General features: G+C 40.3%; 1 long non-coding RNA gene across 2 annotated transcripts; it reads right to left on the bottom strand.

Annotated features, from left to right (window-relative positions):
• Positions 1–9823: 9823 nt before the first annotated feature.
• LOC129355718 (uncharacterized) lies at positions 9824–24127 on the bottom strand. 2 transcript variants are annotated; one of them, XR_008605310.1, is made up of 6 exons: positions 23282–24127; positions 22790–23131; positions 21597–21722; positions 13004–13046; positions 11806–11846; positions 9824–9843 (listed from the first exon to the last, which is right to left on the bottom strand). It is a non-coding gene; the product is annotated as an uncharacterized LOC129355718 (long non-coding RNA). The 2 variants fall into 2 exon arrangements; XR_008605309.1 differs by lacking the exon at positions 9824–9843 and having other exon boundaries at positions 11040–11846; positions 23282–23358; positions 23439–24127.

The following is a 24127-nucleotide window of genomic DNA, read 5'->3' as shown; positions in this document are numbered from 1 at the left end:
TTTTCCTCACCTGTCTGTCTCCTCCCCTCAGTTTATTCAGAGAAAGGACTTAGAGACTTATATTCTCTAAGACGCCTGTCTTGTTATATTTCATTTCTGCTTAAACCGCGACTCCGTGCTGAAGGAGAAACAATACAACATTTAACGTTTTCCGTTATCTGACAAGTAGCAAGCCGACTCCAGTGTTTTCACCAAAAATATTTTTTTTCAGTTCACCAAAAGCTGTTTTGTAATCTGGAACGTCACTAGCTTGAGCTCCGCAGTTAGCCGCCTTATCTCACCGCGGGAGAGGCAAGTGCGTCGTGCGTCACGGGCAAAAGGTCAAAGGTAACAATATGACCGGAGGGCTTATTGTGTTGTAATAATAAAAATAATAGTAATATAGTAATAATTGTAATACATGTGTAAGGAAAAAAACAAAAAAAAAACAAAAGGGCACTTGGGGCCATGGAGCAAAAGGGGCAGGTGCTCAAGCCCCCAAAGCACCCCCTTCTGCACGCGCCTGCAGGGGGGTTTAGTGACTGAACTCTCAAAAACCATTCAGCACACAGATGTTTAGAAAGCAGCACTGTCCTGTCCTGTAAACTGTGGATGTTTATTTTGTATGGCGCATTGCTGCCACCTGCTGGATTTTTAGGGAAATGTTTTACTTTACGTTATTTAGCCAGTACGCTTGTTTGCTAGCGATAGAGCAGGTGTTCAGACGGGTGCCTTATGAACGGCGTATTCAGATCGAGTTCTTCGACGCAATGCCTGTAGGTATACTTAAAATGAGCATTTGTGTTAATGTGTGAGAAACAAGTTAAGTTGTTTATCAAATTTATGTTGTTTTGTGTTGGCAGTTTCACTCCATTCTGCGTGAATAAAGGAAGAACTGAATAATCCTGACTCGTATGAAAGGAGTTTCGCTGATGGTTAGCTTTGGCACTAGACAGGATAGCGAGACCATTACAAGCACTGTTTTATGAAAATCATTTTCTTTAAAATTTCCTTTCAGAATATTTCTTTTCCTCAGCCACAGGTCTCTCTGATTGCCTCTGGATACAGTGAGGGATACAGTTGGAGAAAAGTGATGTGCAAAAGCTGGCAAAACAAGCAATGCTCAGTTAACTTTACTAGTTGTGGTCATGATATAGGGCTTCAATCTGTAATTTTGCAAGTCAGAGGTTGTTGTGTGAAGCTAGGAAAAAGTTCTGCTTAGTTCAGGTACTTTTAAACAAAAAAGAAACAATAAAGAAAATGTTGACTTAAAACTGTGATCCATAAAATCTGCTGAAATACAACCCAAAAGATCATTTTAGTAGTAATTGTTGACATCTTGGCGATAGAATCATTAAACAAATTATTTTTTCCAACATTAAAAATCTGTTAAGGGCCGAAGATGGCAGCATAGCAAGCGGTCGACTTCGTCTAGCTGCGCACCACATGTTCTATATCTGAGCAGAATACCACCCACTTACTAAGACTTTTCAACTAAATGTGGTAATACGAACGCTGATAAACGCTCCTCCGAATCACTCCAGCATAATGCCGCCCAAAATCCTAAAGAAAATTAACAAGACCGGTGAAGTGGAGTCTCAACTGGCTAATGCAGAGCTTGCTGCTCAACTGCCAGAAGCTGGTGGGACCACTACACTCGACCCTGCTCTTCGCCAAGTCATTGAGAAAATTACTGGGAACATTTCATCAGTAATCTCCCAGAAAGTAGACATTCTGACTGAAATGCTTCAGAGCCAGGCCATGGAGATCAAAATGCTGGTCAGACGCATTACAGATGCGGAGGACAGGATTACAGCTCAGGAGGATGGCCTTGACCAGGCTGCAGCCCGCATAAAAAAGTTTGAGAAAGAGGCCCTCACTATGGCTCAACGAATTGACGACATCAAAAATAGAGGCAGGAGAAAGAACATTTGGGTGCTTGGTCTAAAAGAGGGCATGGAGGCTGGTTCTGGAGACCTAAAATTTTTTGAAAAATGGTTGCCCGAATTTCTAGGAGTCGAGACCAAGAGAGGCCGGATCAAGCTTGAAAGGGCACACCGAACACTGGCTCCACAACTCTGACCTACACAGAGACCCAAGACCGGTGCTGATCAGATTTCATAATTACCAGGATCAACAACAGGTTCTCGAAGCTGTGCAGGGAGCGGGAAGCCGCAACCAGCTCTTGATGTATCAGAACTCTAAGATCATGTTCTTACAGGATTTTTCGGCAGACACCAGGTGCAGGCGGAAAGGATTCGATGCGGTAAAGCGACGGCTGCGGGAGGCAGGCATCCAGTACTCCCTTCTTTACCTGGCCAGGTTGAGGATTATGTGCGATGGAGAAGCAAAGATTTTTAATTTGCCGAATAAAACAGTGGAGTTTATGGATAGTGTAGCATGAAATAACACCAGCGGAAGATTATGGAGGCAAACGCTCTGGTCACTATCAGAGGTTTGATCTTTAACCATGTTGTGATTCTTTTTGTTCTCTTCTTCACTCATAAGGACAAGTAATGTGTTAATTATGATTATGAATCTTCAACGTGATCTGCTCAGCTACATTTTCCTGTGATTTTTTTGTGGTGCACGGCAGCGATGGATATGTGATGGACTTTCTCTTTTGGGTTCATCTGTCTGCGTGTCTTCATCAGGGAGATGAGACACACAGGCTTGGTTAAGGAAGGGATGGCCCCTGTGTGTTTAGGGGGAAAACGAGCCTGGAAAGTGCATTTTTTGTTCTGTTCTGTTTTATTTTGGTTCGAGTCTGTTGGTTTTGGTTAATACCTGTTCAGCTCAGCACATTGTAGTCCTTATATGTAATCATTATTTGGGTGGCATTACATTATAACTTTGGATTATAAATGCTAAGAATATGTACATGGAACATTAAAGGAAGTCATTAAAAGTCAATTAAAGAAAAAGGTCCTTCTAGCCCTAAAGAAGGAAGGTGTAGATATAGCGCTGCTGCAGAAGACACATTTAAACGACTTTGAACATTGAAAACTACAGCAATGCGGTTTTGAACATGTTTTTTTTCTCCTCTTTCACAAACAAAAGTAGAGGAGTTGTGATTCTTATTGAAAACTGTCCCCTTTAAAGTAATAGAATGTATTAAAGACACGAGCAATGATAAATGGGGAAGAATTTGCCATACTGAATGTCTATTTTCCACCGGGTCATCTATTAACTTCTTAACGGAAATAATGGCAAAACTCTCTCTTGACATTGTAGGAGGTGATTTTAATTGCCTTAAAAATCCACTGATTGATAGACTACCCATTAGCCCCCTTCCCATTTCAGGTAAGTCAAAACAGATTTTTGATCTTTTTGAGGAGGCGGGGTTTGTGGATGTATGGAGAAAACTCCATCCTGCTGGAAAGGAATACACTTTCTATTCCAACCCTCACAAATGCCACACATGTACTGACTATTTTTTTGCTCCCTAAAATTATTTTAAGACAAGTTTCCTCATACAAAATAGGACACATTGTTATATCTAACCATGCTGCAGTGTATCTAGATTATACCTTTAAAAATTCTAGGGTTCAGTCAAATCACTGGAGACTAAATCCTTTCATTTTAAAGGATGGGAAATTAGTGGAGTATTTTAGAACAGAATTCAAACAGTTTCTTGCTATCAGTTCTTCTGCTAGCAGCCCCTCCTTGCTTTGGGACACAGCAAAAGCATTTAGTAGAGGATTGATATTATCATATACTTGCAACAAAAAACAACAAATTGCAGAACAACAAAATATATTGGAAGGGAAGCTTAGACTTGCAGAAGAGGAATATATAAAAAACACCATCCCCCAAGTTGGGGGAGCTCATTGCTATCCGGTGCTCGCAGAACGCTACAGACAAAGTCAAATTTGCTAAACAAAGATTGTTTGAACATGGGGATAAACCAGGTAGATACCTTTTCTGTCTTAAAAAACATGGAAGTCCTCCCAAACAATTGCTTCAAATTCTGACCGGAGGGGTTCATGTACTACAAACCCGGAGAAAATAAATGCAGCTTTCTTTGAATTCTACAAAGTCTACCAATCTGAGCAATGTGACAACCCCCAAACTTCAATGGGAACTTTTTTCTCAAAAACTAAGCTGCCCAATTGGCCTGAGGACAAAAATAAAGATCTAAAAGCAGAAATATTGGGGGCAGAGGTGGAAAGAGCCATCAGATCTCTCCAGGGAGGGAAGGCACCGGGCCCGGATGGGCTCACTTCAGAATTCTACAAAACATTTATGGATCTGCTGTCAATACCCTATTTATCCATGCTGAATGATTCATTTGGTACAGGTGACCTCCCCCCTTCCCTCTGGGAAGCAAATATATCCTTAATTCTTAAGAAATCAAAATCTCCAGAAAGTTGTGGATCTTACAGGCCCATCTCATTACTTAATGTAGATTTGAAAATACTGTCCAAAATTCTAGCAACATGCTTGGAAAACATTCTACCCCTTTTGATAGGGACAGACCCAACGGGTTTTATCAAGAGGCGGAATTCCTGCAACAACCTCAGACGTCTTTAGAATGTGATTCAGCGGTGTCAGCGGCGGGCGATGGATGGTCTTGTGGCCTCCTTAGATGCAGAGAAGGCGTTCAACTGCGTGGAATGGTCATTTCTTTTTCATACTCTGCATCAAATTGAATTGGGTCTCAACTTTATCAGCTGGATTAAAGTCCTCTACAGTCGTCCTTTAGCTGCAGTTATTACAAATGGGCTTAGGTCTAGTAATTTTGAGGTGGAAGGGGTTAAAAGGCAGGGCTGCCCCCTTTCACCTCTTTTATTTACTCTTGCAATAGAATCACTGGCTGAAGCAATTTGTAGTGATCCCAATGTAATAGGTATCAACACTGATCGAGGTATCCATAAAATTTCTTTGTATGCCGACAATGTTCTTTTGTTTCTCTCCAGACCTATCCTATCACTTTGGTCGAAAGAGTCATCGCAATTATTAATCAGTTTGGCTCATTCTCGGGATACAAAATAAACTTCTCCAAATCCGAGGCCATGCCCTTGGGTAGACAACTTTATATCCCTAGTTCCCCTTTTAACTAGTCCCCTGCAGGATTTAAATATCTCGGCATATTTGTCACACCTTTCTTTGATCAGATGTTCAAAACAAACTTTGTCCCATTATTTGAAAAAATTAAGTTAAAAAACTGAACGATGGAACTGTCTTCCCATATCTCGACTGGGTAGAATCTCGCTTCTTAAGATGAACATTCTCCCCCTCGTTATACCCAATTAGGATGATTTCTATTTTGTTTACTCAAAGGTGGATCCAACAATTAAAGAGTTGGTTTGGTTCCTTTATCTGAGCCAAAAGAAGAGCATTCATAAAAATGTCAACACTACAGCTACCAAGATACATGGAAGGCTCAGATCTCCCAGACCTAAAAAAATATCAAGTGAGTTTTCTTATATATATCTGGAAATTCATCCACAGTGTGGCTGGATGTCGAAGCCTTGTTATGTGATTGTCCTCTTAATAGCCTGCTTTTCCTCAAAAATATGACAACAATAAATAAAGGTTGTCACAATCCAATTACCGTGAATACAGTCAAGGCCTGGAAAGCGGCTCAACACATCGAGGGCAGAACTGGGAAAACATCCCCATTTACACCCTTTGTCCAGAACCCTGACTTTCTTCCGGGTATGTTGGATGCAGGTTTTGGGGAATGGGAGGCTCAGGGTATTTCCTCTTTGGGCTGTCTTTTTAAGGATGGGATCCTCATGTCTTCTAATCAAGTTGTGGAAGCCTTTGGAGTAGGGAAAAATAACCTTTTCTGTTTCTTCCAGCGAAGAGACTTTATTAAAAACGAAACAACTCTACTCAGAGACACTGAGGTTTTGGGCATTGAAAAACTGTTTTTCAGAACTCGTGAAGTGTCACTCAGCATGTGCTACAAAACATTAAAATGTTATAAATGTCACTTTCCAACTATGGCTCAGGCCTGGGGAGAAGAGCTGAATATCGAGATTACTGATGAAATGTGGAGCAGTATTTGGAACTCTGCCTGAAAAATTAATATTTGTAATCACTCCTGGGCGTCGCAACTTAAATTACTACATAGAGCTCACCTGACCCCAAATCAGGTGTCTAAGTTTAAACCAGGGTCCTCCTCCCTGTGCCCTAAATGCAAAATACATGAAGGCAGCTTCACACATTGTCTTTGGTCATGCCCTAAAATCCAGTTCTACTGGGAATCAATTCTGGCTGAGACTAGAAAAATTATCAAAACTAAAATCGATCTTGATCCGTTGTCTCTTCTCCTTGGTCTACCAAATAAACATATTAAAAATCAAAAGAAGAGTAAGTTGTATAATGTCCTAATTTTCTGTGCTCAAAACAATATTTTGTTTCATTAGATTTCTTATAAATTTCCTGGTATTTTTGGGTGGAAAAAGCTTGTTTTGGAGTATATCCCTCTCGACTTTCAAACATGCCTCGTCCACTCTGTAGACTGAGACTTTTGGACGCAGATGGAAGCCCTTCTTGGACTATGCTGAAGGACACTTGTCTACCATTCTGTCTCGAGCATTTATAAATCCTTAGATGTGAACTATATGATGATGGAAAAATGTATGCCCCCTATCTTTTCTTTTTGTCTCCTGTGGATTGCACTGCTAAGCTTTTGTTCTGTCTTATGTTGTTATTAAACAAAAATTAATAAACATATCTACAGGAAAAAAAAATGGTTAAATTAATTTTACAGCACATCCACACACAGAGGAGGACATTTCTTCTGTCCTACTTGCTGGATTCAGGAAGCCATTTGCTCACAGTCCTGAACCCGTAGATCCGAACTTGTGTTTACTGGCATTACAAGCTTGCAACTACAGGTTCCTGTCTGTGCAGCTTCAACATCTCGGAGCAACATCAGCTGAACACAGCAGGGACCGATAACAAACTCCTACTAACTTCAACTGTTTCTTCCCAGATCCCCTCAAAGAAGCTTCCCCTGCTGCCAACAGTGACTGCTGGTTCACAACTACAACCCTCAGTTCCTTCCAACATAACCTATGCCAGCTTTCATTGTCTTCCTGAGGTGCTTAGCATTGTCCACATTTTCTCTTTATGAACATTATGGTTTTAAACAGTTAAAAGAAATGGTGCAGAGGAGTGGACTAATCCATAAAACGTTCCCTCTGTGTTGTCCTTTGTGTTCCACATGTCAGTTGGAGACCTTCCCATAAATTTTTTCAGACAGTAGTAAACTAGCTGCAGCAAGACTATTAGTACTGGTGAAGAAGACATCAATATAGTGCATCTTGTTAAATGACAGTTGGAGGAGATATAAAAGAGTTTGATCTCCCATTGCAAAAACAAGCAACCATTTGGATTATTAGTGATTTAGAAAACATTAATGGAATCATTGTCTGGCAAAGAAATTTATCTAAAAAAATGCAATCTCTCTAAATGTCTGTTTTTGAAATATTTTCAGTAAAAACACAAATACTTGAACAGAGTCTAAACATGGTTATTACCATGCCATTACTCTGGTGTATTACATGTGTCTAAATGTCCAGTACATGTGTCACTTTTAATACTCTTTCTTACCCTTACCCTTGTATGGCTTGCCATCACACACCCCCTCTCTTCAGGACTCTCCCTGATGGAGCGAGAGACACAGTCAACAGTGAGGTTCTCTGTTGGAGAAATTGTGATATTATTAATCAAATATTTGTTATTCTCATGTAATCTTATAATATTATCTTTCTTTTATGCGTTTATTGTTTAATCTCATTATAGAATTAAGAATATTTCTGTATTGTTGGTTTACTCTGATTCCTTTCTCAGAAAGCCTCACTGACAGAAAGCAGAGACAACAGTCTTCCTGCAGGGTTATCTCTTGGTGAAGAGCTCTGTTTCGTTTAGTTGCTGAATTGCTATAAAACTGTCACTGTGAAGGTTTACTACATATTCTGTTAGACTTTGTGTCTGGAATGAGATTATGTAGTGCAGGATAATTTGTGTCTTAGTTAGTAAATGACAACTGGTGATGTAGCTATGTGATGAATTTAGAGTTACAGTGTCCTTGTGATTAGGGATCCTGAAAACAATAAAAAGAGAGGAGCAGGCAAATGTGTTGGTATATCTAAAAAGAGATTGTAACTGAAAGCACATCTCTGTCTGTTCTCCTCGCGAGTAAGAAAGAATCTAACTCTTTTGTCTTTCCTGTCTTTGTTAATATGTGTTTAACCCTAATATTCTCCTTTCCTGGTATGTGGTGCACTGTGAACTGAAATGATTGGAGAGCCAAGTACCAACAGGTAATTCACCCATTTTTGTCCTTCATCTTTGTAAGCCCTTGTAGTGGTTCATGATCTGTCTCCAATGTGAAATGTCTTCCCAGCAAGTTCACTGTGGAATGGCAAACCTCCAGTGGAAACTGCTTCCGGCTGATGTATGCCATTGGTTGACTGCCTCCTGTTTCCTGAAGGAGAACAGCTCCCAGACCTCGATCTGAAGCAACAGTCTGTAATATGAACTCTTAATTAAGGTTAGGATTTTACAATAAAGATTGCTTAATTAGTGACTGCTGGATGTTATAAATGCAGCCACTGACTTCTTGGTCCATTGTATGTGATTAGGAGAGTGGGATCCCGTCAGATCTGTGAGCAGAGCTGCCCTAACTCAAACCCAGTTTTCTAGTACTGGTTTTATCCCCCAGTACTGGAAAACTTGGGGATAAACGAAGGTAGAACCCACTTATGCCCACAAATAGCATAGGAACAAGTTGGTTCCTTGTTTGGGGCTGAGGAAATTATTCCATCGCCTTCACTTTATTAATTTGTGGCCTGATAACCCCCTTGCAGATGACATGCCCTAGGTATTCTCTCAGTAGCAGCAAAGACGCACTTTCATGAGTTCACAGTCAGCCCAGCTGATTGAAGGCAATCCAGGACAATCCAGATGTTCCATGTGCTCCTCCAATGTGATACTGTGAATGTCAGTACCATCCAAGTAAGCAGCAGAAAAGTCAGAGCAGTTGTGCTATACCTGATCCAGCTGTTGGAAAGTGGCTGGATCCCAATGCAACCCAAATGGTAAGACTGTAAAGTGAAACAGCCCTCATGGTGTCCTGAAGGCAGGGAACTTTGGATCGTTCAGTGAGGATGACCTTCCAGTAGCCCTGACACAAATCCACTCAAATATGTTGCTTTTCCCAGACGTTCGAGGAGGTCATCAATTCTGGGTGTTGGATAGGAGTTAAACAAGGATATAAGATTTAGGTATCTGAAATCAATGCAAAACCTAATGCTTCCATTCTTCTGAGGTACCAACACCACTGTGTTATACCATTCACTTTTAGAGTTCTCAATAATCTTTAAGCAAAATATCATGTCAACTTCAGTCTTTAATGAAGACAGCATAGTCTATAGAGTAATTGTAACCCAAAAGTTACTTTAAATACACCTAATAATAGCAAAAGGCAGGTAATTTAATTTACTTCTCTGACCAGCACCAATGCTATAAAAGTATATCTAAAAAGAAGTTAGGCTGGATCAAAAGACTGTGAATTCTCGGGAGCCGAGGTGTGAATGACAACAAGGGAGTGCACAAAGTGTCAACAAGAAAGTAAAATTTAATAATAAAAACAATTGTGGATCCACATGTACAATTGCAACAAAATAGCGCGCGTTTTTTTTTCTAAACAGAAAATCTCTCCAGTCTCTTCCAATGTGTCGGTCGACTCTCTCAGTATTTCAAGGATAGTGACCAGTGGGGTCACTATCTACCATCTCACTGGGTTCTCTGGGCTGGGGCTCGCCATCCAAATTCAGAAGTGGGTCTTGAAGTCTCTGGGCACTCCAGGCCAAAAATGCACCGTAAAAAAAAAAAAAACCTGACCTGGAACAAGGCCCAAACAAAACATCTCAGAATACAAGATGCCAATATCAATCAAACCTATGTATCAATAAATTGTTATAATTAAGAGATCTTCCATCATTGCTCAATTTTTTCTTTTCAAGTTGTACAAAAGTCAGCAGTTTATCAGAATACAATATTACTTACACATCAGTAAAACTAAAGAAATTAGCTTAATATGTGGTAAAGATATTGTAATAATATAAATAATATAATAAAATAATAATAATAATAATATATATTTCAGTCAGAAAGTACCGGTACATCTTCAACACTATAAATGTCTTGTAATACCAACGGAAAAAAAGCACATAACTGATATAGAACCGTTGAACTATTACGACATGTACTCAAAGAAAAATAAATACAACAATATACACAACAATAATAATAAAGATCTTACTGTGCTACTTTATTTTTATTAAATTTGGTCAGATATTACGTGTTTTTGCCAATTTTTAACCAATTTACTGAGCCAACTGCCGAGCATGTGCGATCACTCACCAACGCTCTGTCGTGTCTGACGCTAATGGGGATTTTCTCCCCAGTCTCAGCTGCTCTCAAAGAAACTTTGAGATAAAAAACCCCCCAAATTTACTATTTTCAATTATATATTTTGAGAAACTATACCAATATTTTTTTTCTTACTGTTTGTCCAGATTTTATATGTGTAACGGGTAATAGATACAGATGAAATTCTTGCTGAAATATGTTTTGTAATTACCATGTAATGAGTGGTTTTTTGCGCCCCCTACTGGTTCACCATAAATAGGAAGATAAACTGTAAGTTCCACACAGTCTGTTCAGCATTCTACTGTGGTAAGTCACCAAATCCAGTTCTTTTCTGAACAGTCATAGTGGGTGTGATCAAAGACTGATGTGTTCAAACTGCATGGAGTTTTATTACAATAAGCAGAGAACTAGTGGACCAGAAGGGAAAACTCACTGTGCTAATTTGTGTTGACCATTCATTACAGGTAATTATGTTACATTATTTATCAGTAATTCATGTTGTCAGTTATGTTTGTCAGTTTTTCTTCAGTTGAGTTTGTCGGTTTGTCTATTATGTTGTCAGTTTGCTGTATTTGTTCGCCTGTCAGTTTGTTTGTTCCCTGTTTCAGTTAGAAGTTACTGTTAAATAGTTTATTAGTTAAATTTGACTGCTGTCTATGTCTATTTTTTTTTTTTTTTGGTTTTTCTTCATTTATAAGAGAAAGACCAGATTGTATTAAATTAATTTTAAAGAAGTATTAGTACTCAAATATCACTATACGATCATCTGTTAGAAAAATATGTTGTTAAGCCTGATTGTAATAACTGTTTGTGACACAGTCTGTTCAGCGCTCTACTGTATACGCGGAGAACTGGTGGACCAGTAGGGGAGCTCACTGTGCTAATTTGTGTTGACCATTCATTACAGAAAATTTAACCAACTGGCCTCCATTGTGTGTATGACGGGACGGGCATAAAGGGAAGCTGTCACATAAGCTCTTTCAGGCTCTAACAGAAACAATGGTTAGCTGTGAGTTCTCAACCTTGTCTGACGCGTTCTGAGCAGAATCACAGCGCAGTAGTGATAGGGGCGGAACAATCAACCTCATTGGCTGACCCAATATCAGACCATGCCAGCCATTGGTTGCCCAATCCATCAGCAAAACAATCACGAAAGGCCTACTTCAGAGCTTTTTAAAGATTTTTAGAAGTTTTTGATATATTTTTCTAAGTAAAATAAAACACAAAATCTGTTTATACTTTCCAATCCTGTGAAACAAAAAAATTAACATCAAACTACATAATAAACTTTCACTTGTGTTTTTAACACTGGGTTACATAATCTTTCTGGGTTACTGGGTTACATTGTAGTACCTTCTTGTACTACAGAGTCATGTTCCTTGTTCTTCCTGGTTTCTGTTGAAACACTGCAGATTGACATAGTTCTCTCACCTGTTGCTGCTTGTCCTTGAGAAGATGGTCATGATCCAAATCTAGAGAGGCAGAAGATGATAAATATTGCTCATCAACTTCAGCCACCCTCTGAATGAGCAGTGCATCTGCCTTGTGTTCTGCACACTGAACCCACTCACTCTTATGTGCAAAACCTTGGTGGGCTGCAACTGTCCTGTGGTCGATACTTCATTATGTGATTAGTCTGAGCTTCCTCATAACTTAATATGGCTCCTGCCACTTGGCCAACATTTTGCTGTTATTGCTGGGGAGGAGCACAAGTACCTTTTGTCCTGGATCAAATGAGCGCTGCCAAGTAGTTTTATCATATCATATATTCTTTTGCTGCTGGTCTTTTGACATGTGCAATTGGGCCAGCTCGCTCATTTTCTCCAAACGCTCTCTCATCTGAATAAGATAAAATGTTATTAAGTACCTCTCCCAATAACAGAGATAGAAGACCACGAACTTCATACCCATACAACAGCTCAAAGGGAGAGAAACCAGAGAGTTGGAGCACTTCCCTAAAGGCGAAAAGAAGATAGGCCAGCCACTGAACCCAATCTCTACCACAGTCATTGACAAATTTTGCAGGCATTTGCTTGAGGGTCTGGTTAAAGCATTCTGTTAGCCCATCAGTATGATGGGCTAACATATGGGAAGTCCTCAGGCTATGGATGCCCAACTGATATACTTGTTTCTATACAGAAGACAGTTTTTTCCTTGATCAGTTAAAATCTCTCAAGGAAATCCAATCCTTGCAAATAACTTCACCAGGCAAGATGCAATGCGTCTGGTCTTTATAGATTTTAAAGGGGATAGCTCAGGGTATTCTGTTGCATAATCTGTTACAACAAGCATGTAGCGATTGTCTGCTTTACTCCTCTCTACAGATCCTGCAATGTCCATTGCAAGATGCTCAAAAGGGACGCCAATGGCCGGGAGGTTGTTAGAGTGGAGCTCTGCGGGAAATTTTAGACAACTTTTGCAAAACTGAGCTACATTTTTGCTCAGACCAGGCCAGTAAAATTGGTGTTTAATGCAAGCTGTGGTTTTGTGCTTACCCATGTGTTCAGCCCAGGGAATTGCATGCCCCAAAGTAATAATGGCATTTCTCACCTGTTGGGCAACTACTAGCTGCAACACATATCTCTGCTGATGATATAGAGAATGTCATTTTGCAAGATGTACTCCTCACCCTTAAGGTCCTGTTCCACTCCAGGTTCCTTTAACTTTTCCTTCTGTAAAAGAGATGTTAAAGACTGATCAGCTTTGTGGAGTTCAGAAATATCATTTGAAATATCAAACCCAAATAGTGGCAATGTGGTCTATTGGTGCTTCCACATGTGAAAATTGAGATTTATCCCATCTCGTTTATCCGCGGGTCTTCCGTGGCTTCACAGAAGTAGTTTCCAGCTCCTCGTTGAAAAAGGGCAGAGCGCCCTGCAGGTCAGAGTGGCTGTTGATTCGCTTAGCCTGGCCACTGGTAACAACTATGGGGAGTCTCTTGAATCTGATCAGACTCCATCAAATCAAAAAGCACAGGAAGGTCACACCGAAGCACAACAGAATAAGGCAGACTACTAACCACACCCACATTCAGAAGATACATCTGGTCCTTAACCTTAATATGAATATCAGCTGTTGGATAGATTTTCTCATCTTCATGGACACAGGAGATTGAAATGGTGTCATTTGTGCAAACACTATTAGGTGTTTGCACGCTTGCAAGCTTGCAAGCTCAAGGTCAGTACTATCTTTAGCCCGAAGGCCAAAACACATTTGGATCATTTTAGCAGAATTCCTGGATGCAGGAGAATATGATTGTGATGATAGTTGTATCTCTGACTGCAGAAGTTTAAACTGATGTTGAAGGGCTTTAAATTGTTGTTCTTGTTGTGAATTTAACTCATCCTGTTTTCCATCTTGGGTGTCCTATTGCCCCATGTGAGCATGTAGCATAGCCACCAGATCAGATAGAGTAAGCTCCTTCTCCTCTCCCATTCTTCTTCAGAATGCAGAACAACAGAATTAAACAACAGATGTTGTTGGGGGCAGTGGCGCAGTTGGTAGCACTGTTGCTTTGCACCAAGAAGGTCTTTCTGCACGGAGTTTGCATGTTCTCCCTGTGCGTGCGAGGGTTCTTACCGGGTTTTCCGGCTTCCTCCCACAGTCCAAAAACATGACTCTCTAATTGGTCTCTCTAAATTCTCCCTAGGTGTGAGTGTGTGTGTGCATGGTTGTTTGTCCTGTTTGTCTCTATGTTGCCCTGTAACAGACTGGTGACCTGTCCAGAGTGTATCCCGCCTCTCGCCTGGAACGCAGCTGGAGATAGACACCAGCAACTCCCGACCCCGTTAGGGAGAAGGGTGACCGGAAAATGGATGGATGTTGTTGGGAGAGTTTTTATTTACCCTAAAGTATGAGCAATGATTAAGATAAGTATTAGGCAAGCAGGCAAATAAAAGAGGTAAACGCAAAATACCAAACTCAAAGACATAACTGATCTAACCTGAAATGACACCATAAGGCTTAGTTAAACCCTGTTGACACAATAGGAAAAACAAAATAGTTACCACATGACAACTAACCCAAACCGATTAAATAAATCCCAAAACCCCCAGCATGAAGCATGTGGTTCAATTTAATGAGGCCATCCATCAGCAGTCCTTCAGGAAACTCAGCCCTTTTCCATGCCTTTTTCCCACCACGGAGAGGCAATCAAGCACCAACCCCCCAGGAAACGCAAACAAAGAAAATAGTGTAACATAACTGAATTTCGATGTTGAAGTGTTATATGTGTGCATACAGCTGGCCCAAGGCATAAGAAAACTAAGTGGTTGCTTAGTGCCCCAGGACTGCTAGGGTGGGCCCTAAGTGGAACTGATTTTTTTTAGTAATGATTTCTATGTGATTATATTAACAAAAGCGCATAAATTCATTATTTTATGTAAAATAAAAGTTGTGATTTTAAAAAAAATTTTTTAACAATAATATATATTTGGCAATGTACGCAGAAATCTTTCTTATATGGGCAAAAAAGAAAAATAAATACAGTGAAACTTCACTAAAATAAATACAGTGAAACCTCACAGTTTACCTTTCACGGTCTCGCTGCTTCACTGACTTTCATCTGCATTCTGATTGGCTAGCTTCTCTACTTGTGTGCCAATAACGTAGCGGTTTAATATGTATACGTAAAACAGCTTGCCAAATTTAAGTTTGCAAAGAAAAAAGAGCAACAACAACTACCTATAACCATGTTCTTCTCTTGAAAAAACACACCTGCACTTCAGAAGAACAAACCGCTACAGAGCGGAGTCAGGATGCAGCGGCTCAGTCAGAAGAGCAGTAAATACACGTGTCACTATTTGTACTTTGTAGTTTTTTTCATAATAATTTTTCATTTTCTCCCGTTCTAATCCAGTGACTCAGGTCGCGGTGAGGCGGTGCTGATCTCCGCAATTTGAAGCCTTCAGTTTGTATTGATGATTAAAATGATTATTTTACAATACGTTTTTACAGCACTTTTATTTGTTAAACAAATGCTTGGGTCTGTAAAAACGTTTTGTTCATTGGTTTCAATGTATTATGGAGTATTTCATTGTATAATAATTGTAAAAAATAAAGGTTACTACTTCATGGATTCCGCCTATCACTGGTTCTTTTTGGAACTTAACCCCCACGAAAACGAGGATTCACTGTAAATAAATTGCTCTTAGGGGCCCTCTGCGGTATGTACCACACTGAACAGTAATATGAGCTGCTGTGCAAAGCGCATCCAAACCTCCAAAGGATTGTAAAAGATGTCATTAGAACAATGTCACAAAAAATTATTCATCCTTCAAAGAGAGAGAAAAGAAAGAGAAAGAGTAGAGAAAAAGTCAAGATAAAAGTATTTTTTATTGGTAATGTTTATCAGAAAGATTTGAGGAGCTGCTAATTGAAAATTAGCTTAATAGTGACCTTGAACGGTCCAGTTCAACAGCCATTTATGCAAGAATGTCTTTATTTGTGTGAAGCTCAGTTTTAACTTTAAATGAGTGGATTCTCATGGTTGGTTCTGTATATTTCTGAGTTGTTTTGCCTTCAAAACTTGTAAACAATGTAAATCAATGAGCTACTCTAAGCAGTAGTTGGTGTTATGTTGTTTGCTGTGTTGCACCAAGTGCAGTCTCTTCTGGCCATTCATCGATTACTGATCTTTAAAAAGCCTGACCTGCTGATTTTGGCCAATTCCAATTTTTTTGTCTGAAATGTTGCTAAATGTAGCAAGAAAGTCATTGAGACTTTTAACTGTAGAGCAGAAGAGGACAGAGGCTGATTTTTAAACCTTTGCTGATGCAGATAAGATCAGTGGATAAGATTGGCTTCATGTAAGTATCGGCCAATCACTGTTCCTGAAATTGGTGCACTGCAGGGACAGATTAGATTTAGATTAGAAGGATATCATGAGGAAAGACTTTCACTTTTTGCGTGAAAAATGCCGTCAGACTCTGAGTGGCTTATGTGGCTCATGAACCAAGGAGCCCTGCATGGCGTCCAGGTCTGCTTGCTCCCAGGTTGAGGTAGTAGGTTGTATAGTTTAGAATTACATCCTGGGAGATAACTGTACAACCTCCTCGTTTTCCCTGAGGTATGCATGGCACTGTTATTTGTTAGCTGCCTGCCACAGCCAAATCATGGCCCCTCACCAGGTCCAATAAGAGTCCAGGCTGCTTTTCTGATGGAGAAGCACTTTCTGCTGCTGTGGGTTGGCCTGCACTGTTCCTGAGCTTTGATGCATATTGAGTTTGGCAGCTTTTGCAGTTGCAGATTTATTCTGGATATCACAGCCATCATATTTTTAATATATGTGCTTAAATTTATTTCCCCACATAAAATGAAAGCTATACGGCAACCTTCCAACCACAATGAAATGTCAGCACACCGTTTTATTTACTAGTTGATAACGTCATTAAAACTGTTGAGTGTGTGGAAGAAGACAGGCCACCTCTGTGATTTAGCTCATATGCTGACAGATCAGTAAGAGATATCAAGGGGAGAGAAGAGCAAAAGATGGAGACGGCAGCGGCAGCGCCTCCATCCTTTAAGCAGTTGTCACTCAGAACAATTATTGTCACAATATTTCCAATTGCCAAGACGCAGTGTGTGTGGAAAGTGCCACTATCATAATATCCTGACATCCGAAATATTGTGACTGTAAGGGAGGAAGTGAAAATGGAAGGATAATTCCTGCCATTGCACTAGCAGACAGAATTCTATTTCTGGACTTTCTTCTGCTCCATCAGAGGGTTTTCTTTTATGCCTAAGATTGAAATCAGAAAAGTGTCTATGAGCTGAAATCCTTCTGAAACCAAACACACCAACATCTGTCTGGTCAGTGTTGCCAGCATGCTTCTCATTTTCCACTTTCTTCCTCCAGCGGGGTGGATGTCATTCCCACCCTCTAACCCTCTCCATGCAGCAGTGGGCATGATAGAACCTTGAAGTCCTACAGTTCTGGAATGGAGTTCTATTCCAGCAGCTAAGGCATTAAAAATATGGGCAAAAGACTGTCCCCTGTTGGTTTAATGTGTGAAATGACCTTCAGTGACAAGAACAGAAGATTTGACAAAGGGAAAATGAAATGTAGCATGTGTGAATGTGACTGGGAGTGTGTAAGTTGAAAATATTGAGGTTATGTTTGCTTTCTTTTGTGTATAGTCTGCACCATTCAAAATATGAGCCCTATTAAAGTGCATGTGAACATCAAGCTTTATACTTGGCATTTAAGCAGTCTATATGAGCATGAATGCAGGTTTTAGGTGTGCATGCAGCAGATAGGTGGTAAAACACTTTAGCAGTGGCTTAGCAGTAGTCATGATAAACAGAAAAGTTACAGTTTCTGCTTGTTTCAGCATAGAGTGACAAGAGATCTTTGATATCTAGACTCTACAACTAAACTCAGCTCGGATTCACTCTGCAAACCTGAGGACAGCAAGGTAGTTCCCTGGAACTACCTTGCTGTTGCTCCTGCCATAACTGAGTAATTTCTTTTACATCATTAACACCATCAATAGTAGTTGGTAGTGACGTTTTGTAGTTATTTATTTTAGAAATTTCTTTCCAAAAGTCCTCAACATTATTAATTCCTAACTTCCTTGCAAGACAGTCAGACCTCACAGTATTTTGATTTCTGTTTATAAATCTTAAAGCATATTTAAAATGAGCATTTTCCTGTTTTTATACTAAACAACAAGTCATGTCTCTGTTTACCTGAATCAAGCCATGCTTTAAGAGTCCTTCTGGGTCCTTCTGGCCTCTACATGAAGCTCTCTTACATATTCGTTCCAGCGTAGCTTACTACTGTGTGAGCTGGTTTTTTATACAGTGGTTTGCTTGAGCCAAACCACTGTTTGGCTCGAGAAGACTTTGAGAATACAGAATACGAGAATACTTTGTATTCTCATACAAAGTACATAACTTTGTATGACCCATGTTGTGGATCCTTACAGTTCATATCATGGGATGCGATTGCTCCCTTTGGTAAATATGTGTTGCTAAACATAATCTTCGTATGACCATAATAATCTGATAGAGCTTTTTTAGTCAAGTTATCCCATGCTATTTAACGTTGTTTTAACAACAAGAGTTGTCTAAACATTGTTTTTTTTAAGGTCATTAATATTGTATTGTGTGTTTTAACTTAATGTTGCAATTTAAACCAAATAATTATTACACAATATGCAAGAAAAAAAACTTCCCTCACCTAGTTAAAGAGTACAAATTGAAAAAAAAATTACTAAATAAAAAATAATGTAAAATAACTATTTCACTGTAGAATAATTAAAATTATTGTTTTAAATTGCATAAACTCAATTTTTGATCTGAAAATGTATTTTAAACATCACAATTAATTAGGCTCAGAAACATTTGGTGTTAACAGGGCGTTATACTCAAGCATTAAAATATACATTTCCCTTATTGATGCACAAGTCAGATTAATGTAACACACTTCCATCTCACTCACAGTGCAATACAGGATACAAAAACATGCCACTAAGCACACTGGAAAACAGTTCTCACTCCTGTCTTTTTCTTTTAGTTTTTTTTTTTTTTTTGGTGCTAGCCTAAAAAGTCAATACACAACTTGCTACCCCTTACTAACTTTATCTTTCACAAAGTCACACATTTAGGTTCAAACCCTAAAACTCACCAAATTTATTTGACTTAAAGAATAGAACACATTTAGCAGAAACAACTAAATGTGACTAAAGTATTTTACAGTGCATAACTATGCTGATGACCTGTATACAGATGTACATTGCAATGTCACCAGAACCTATCTGAGCACTGAACATATAAAAAAGCTGGATATGCCATAACTTTCTCCAGCTGAACAGAAACAAAAGTTATCTTTGGCCCTAAAGAGGAAGAATCTAGATTTAAGACACAGCTTCGGTTATTTCAACTGGAAATACAGATTAGACCCGGAACCTGGGAGTAGTAATGGACTCAAACCTGAACCTTCAGAGCCACTAGACAGTTACGAAGTCAGTCTTTTATCAACTGAAGATCATGTCTCAACAAGACCTAGAGAAACTCATCCATGTGTTGCATTACTATAACAATGTCTTCAGCTGCAGTTGATCCAGAACACTGCTGCTGGCTTTCTCACTAAAATCAGGCAGATAGAGCACATCACCCAGTTCTAAAGTCCTTCCTCTGACTCCTTGTAGCTCAGAGAATAGACTTTAAAATACTATTAGATTATAAATCATGGTTTAGCACCACAATACATTAAAGATCTGTATCAACAGATTTGTAACAATCTTCCAGACCTCATAGCCCTTCTGGTACTGTTCTGCATCCAGAACCAAACATGGAGAAGTAGCATTCAGTTCCTATGCTCCTCCTTGCAATCTGGAACAAACGTTTCGAAAACTACAAAACAGCCGAAACACTGAGTTCCTTTAAATCCTGACTTAAGACACACCTGGTTAGAGTTGTTTTGAAACATTATAAATGGAACATTGATAAATTCTCTGATGTATAACATTGCCACCAGACAAAATGTTATATTTCAATTGTTAACTGTGTGATCTATGGCTATTTTTGTGTTTTTATGATGTAAAGCACTTTGAACTGCCTTGTTGCTGAAATATGCAATACAATTAAACTTGATGGATTGGTTGATTGATGTCGGACCCCCCGCAAACTTGGGAAAGAAGGCGCTATGGCAGATCAACACAAAAAGCTGGCCTACATGCAAAATGCATTTTCCAACAGAACAACCATCCTAACAGTACAGCGAGTAGGGGACAACAAACCACTTATTAGAACAGTCCGGAGTTAAGTGAAATTTAGAACTTTCTAAGACTTGAAGATTAATGTTCACATTTTTCCAATCTGAGGGTGCATTCACACCAGCCTTGTTTGGTTCCATTTAAATCCATATCCAATGTGTTGGCCGAGTAAGTCCCTTTCATTTGGGGGAGGTATGAATGCATAAAGCAAACTCTAGTCCACCTATAAACCTCGGTCTGTGATCAGTTGAAGTGAACTCTGGTGCAGATTGAATGCAAGTGAATGTCAAGCGATCAGAAGACCACTCAAAAAATCAGGAACCAGACTTCAGAGCATGACATTCTGGGTAAATTTAACCAAAACAAAAACTCTTCCTTTGGGGAAATGGTTTGTGGTCTTTTACCAAACACAAACGAGAAATCCTTCAACAACTAAAACCTGGCACTACTCAATATTTGTTTACATTCCGTGAAGAAAGAAGTTGCGGCCAGTGTCTTATTCTGTGTCTTTATCAGGTTTTTGTTGCAGCACCAACACAGGTGAAGAGGTAAGCAGACATTTCAAAAGGTTTGGTTTGTTTGATACAGTATGGTGTGAAAGAGAACCGCAACAGCTGAAATTGGAACAAATGCTGAAATTTTGGTTCCAGTCAAACAAAATGTGACTGCTCCATTTTTGTTCACATTTTGTGAAGAAGGAAGTTGTGGTCACCAGCACAACTTCTTCGGACGTTTTGTGTAGATTTCCTTCGTAGTTCTAGGTGCACCAACTACCTCAGGTGACACAGAAAACCAATTTTCCAGTTAGTTTGCATCTTTTGACACAGTGCAGGGTGGAAGAGAACCTGAGCAGCTTAAACTGGAAGAAAGGTTGCCATTTCTTTCCCCTATCAAACTCGGTCTAACAGAGGTGAATTCACTCTGAAATATCTACCAGTCCATCTTTAAAAAAGAAGAAGCTCAAACTAACTCAGTTTCTGAGATGCTCAAAGCTCAAGAGCAACTGCTGTAAAATGTGGTTCACAATGTCTTTACTCAGAAGAGCCAAATGCAAATGCAAATCACACCATTTCAATCTTTTTCTGTATAAATGCTTTTCAGTTAATGTCACAATTCTGCACAACATTGTGCGGGTCTGTCACATGAACCAAGAGAACCGAGATAAAACACACTAGTGTTTTGTGGTTCTTACCTGATAAAATGTGAAATCTTTTTCTTTAGAAAAGCACCAGATAGGTCTCACTGTGAGTCATTAGTCTGAAGAGCAGACTGTATTAGGTGTAGTACCCAATGGCCTTTGTCTTGCACATTTGTACTTTCAGTTTTGCACACCTGCATCTCAGCCCACTGTTAAGCCTCCATCTATCACCTCCTGTTGTCTTCCTCTGTCCTCCATGTGACAATCGGACATGACAGCTGTCATTCAATCTCTGCAACCACAACTTGTCTCCAGAGTGTGTGTTCTGCCTCCTCACTAAACAAGCAGAAAATGAGAAATAGTACCAGAGTTGCATGTTTCTGTTGCTGTGCCGCAGCCATGTGCAATGATTTCCTGAGGATGTGTAGGCCACGGCATGACAGATCTGGGTCTCTTGATGTGCCGGTTGGCTGGTTGGCTGCTGCTTCCTCCTGTCCATATCCAGCAGATTACAAAGAGAGAGCAAATTGGGACTGGTAATTAACGACCCACTTTGCTCTCGCTTACCTAGAAATATTGTTATGAACTACACAGATGAAATCAGTTTTACGACCTCTAAAGGAAAATGAATCCAAATATTTGCATAAATCATGAAAGCCCTACTCCTTTCTCTTTCTCTCATTCTGCATGGTGCTATGTGTAACAAACACATAGCACCATGTAAGCCTTTGTCTTTCACCCTCAAAGCAGGCTAATATTAGCCCCATGCTGAGAGGTGACTCTTTCTGGACACAAACAGTGATAAATGGGCCTGGATACATTGAGTGTGCATGCATGCACGTACAGGGGTATTTTAAAATGAATGCTGTCATCGTGTTTCAGAGAGGTGTCTGTGAAGAAATGCAGGGTGTTGTAGATCCAGATGTGCAGTGTTCTACAGCTGTGCAAAAACAAAATAGAAAAAAAGCCATAATGCAATGCCTGGCAGACAGCAGTCAAAGAGGATTGGGGATTAGCCGGGTGCAGACTCAGTTGGTCGATCAGTTCATAAGAGAGAGAGAGAGAGAAAGAAGGAAAGCAGAGGGCAGTGTGGTCCTGGGGATTTTTCTATTTTTTTCCCTCCTCATCCAGTCTTTCAGGACCCGTCGCTTATTTGAGCTCCCGGCCGGCTGCACGTCGTCACTCTCCTTTGCTTCCCTCCATCTGTCCCTCCCCCATCATCTCTTCTCTTTTTCACCCTCCTCCCACTCTCTCCCTCGTCCTCCCTTTCTCTTTCTCTCCATACCAAAGCCGGGGGGAGCTGGTGGAGATTAAATGTAGACTTTATAAGCCAAAGCACATCACGTAGCAATGTTCCTGTGGCCCCGTCCCTCTGCTGCTCCTCGGCGGACAGGGGGAATGATAAGAGGACGTGGAAAAAGATCAGGCCGCAAATGTGGAATTTTGAAAAGTCCACTTTGTTTTCTTTTTTGCACGCAAGCAGAAGGATAGAGATAAATGGTTTCCTTGGAGGCACATGGACAGCAGAAAGGTGAACTATTCTTCCTGTCAAGCTCACCTTCCTCTCCCTCGATGTCTCCCTTTCTCCCCGTTCTTGCCTGATGCAGAGGAAAAGAGGGCCTCAGGCTGTAAGTGATCACAGCTGTGAGGCAAATTAAATGATGATCTTTCACTCTCCTCTTTCTCTGCTTTTCAAATGCCTTCCTCCACCGTTCACCTCCACCCCATCCTGTCACCCTCGGGAAGGCGTGGAGGAAGAAATAGAGGGGGGTGAGAAAGGTGAAAGTGGAAAGCTTGAGAGAGAAAGGTAGAATGTGAGTGAGGCAGGGGGAGGAGATGAAGAGGGTGGAGAGACTGTTTTTTTTCCTCCAGTCTTCCCTCCTTCCTCCTCTGCATGTGACTGAGAAAGAAAACAATGTGAGGGAAAAGGGTGAGGAGGAGAGAAAGCAGAGCAAGACAAGAGATCAGTAGGCACAGTGTTTTTTTTTTTTTTTCCTTTAACTTGGAGCTGTGGGTGTGTGCGTTCGTCTTTGAATGTGTGTGTCCATACATGGGTTTTTGTTGTCCTCTCTCTTGCCCACCTGCCTTGGACCTGCAGGTCTGGATGAAAAGTGAGTGGATGATCTGCTGCAAGGAATAGCAAATGAGTAAAAGGCTGTCTTATGTTTGCTGTGTATTCATGTGTGTGTGTGTGTGTGCATGCCCACCTGAGCACTCTTTTCACCTTCTCCTCCCCCCTCCTTTCTCATGTCGGTGAGGTAGTTTACTGGTATGCTCCACTGGCACTGTTGCGCCAGCTGAAAGTATGGACTCCATCTCTGACCTCTCTTTTCTTTCACCTTTCATTCATCCATCTTCTCACGCAGTTCTCGATCCCATCCACTTCTCTTTATCCTCTGGAATACTTGCTCTTTCTGAACTGTAATCTTTACTCGCCTTCAATTTTTTGTTTTCTGCTAAGTTCCAGCAAATTTGTTGTCTCCTCGGACAGCTTGCTTTCGCCCTAATTGTGTGCGGATGCGTTGTGTGCGTGTGTGTGAAAAATAGAGGGAGGGAAAAAAGAAAGAGAGAAAGATAGGGTGCACATGGTTCGTTCCAGCTCAGTCCTGCCACCCATCCTCATCCTTCTTGGCTCAGCCTGTCGCTCTCGCTCTGTTTGTTTTGCCTGATTTGGAGCGGCTCGCCCAGGAGGAATAGTCTCCTTTGTATTGAATCCACTTTTTGCAACAAAATAACATTTAGAAATGCTCTTCTTTTTTTTCTCAGTGTCAGAGGAATCGTGCTGGCATGCTGTAAGCTTTCTCTTTCTATGTGTGTGCTTTTTTTAATCTTTCAATTCCCAAGCAGGCAGTGAGCAAAAGGAACACTGGGCGGTTAGGGCATCCTGGACCCAAAG

The sequence above is a fragment of the Poeciliopsis prolifica genome, unplaced genomic scaffold (assembly GCF_027474105.1).
Source record: "Poeciliopsis prolifica strain line A6 unplaced genomic scaffold, Auburn_PproV2 SCAFFOLD142, whole genome shotgun sequence".
NCBI lineage: Eukaryota > Metazoa > Chordata > Actinopteri > Cyprinodontiformes > Poeciliidae > Poeciliopsis > Poeciliopsis prolifica.
Note: the sequence above shows the minus strand (reverse complement) of the source record. Positions and strands in the feature narration are given on the sequence as shown.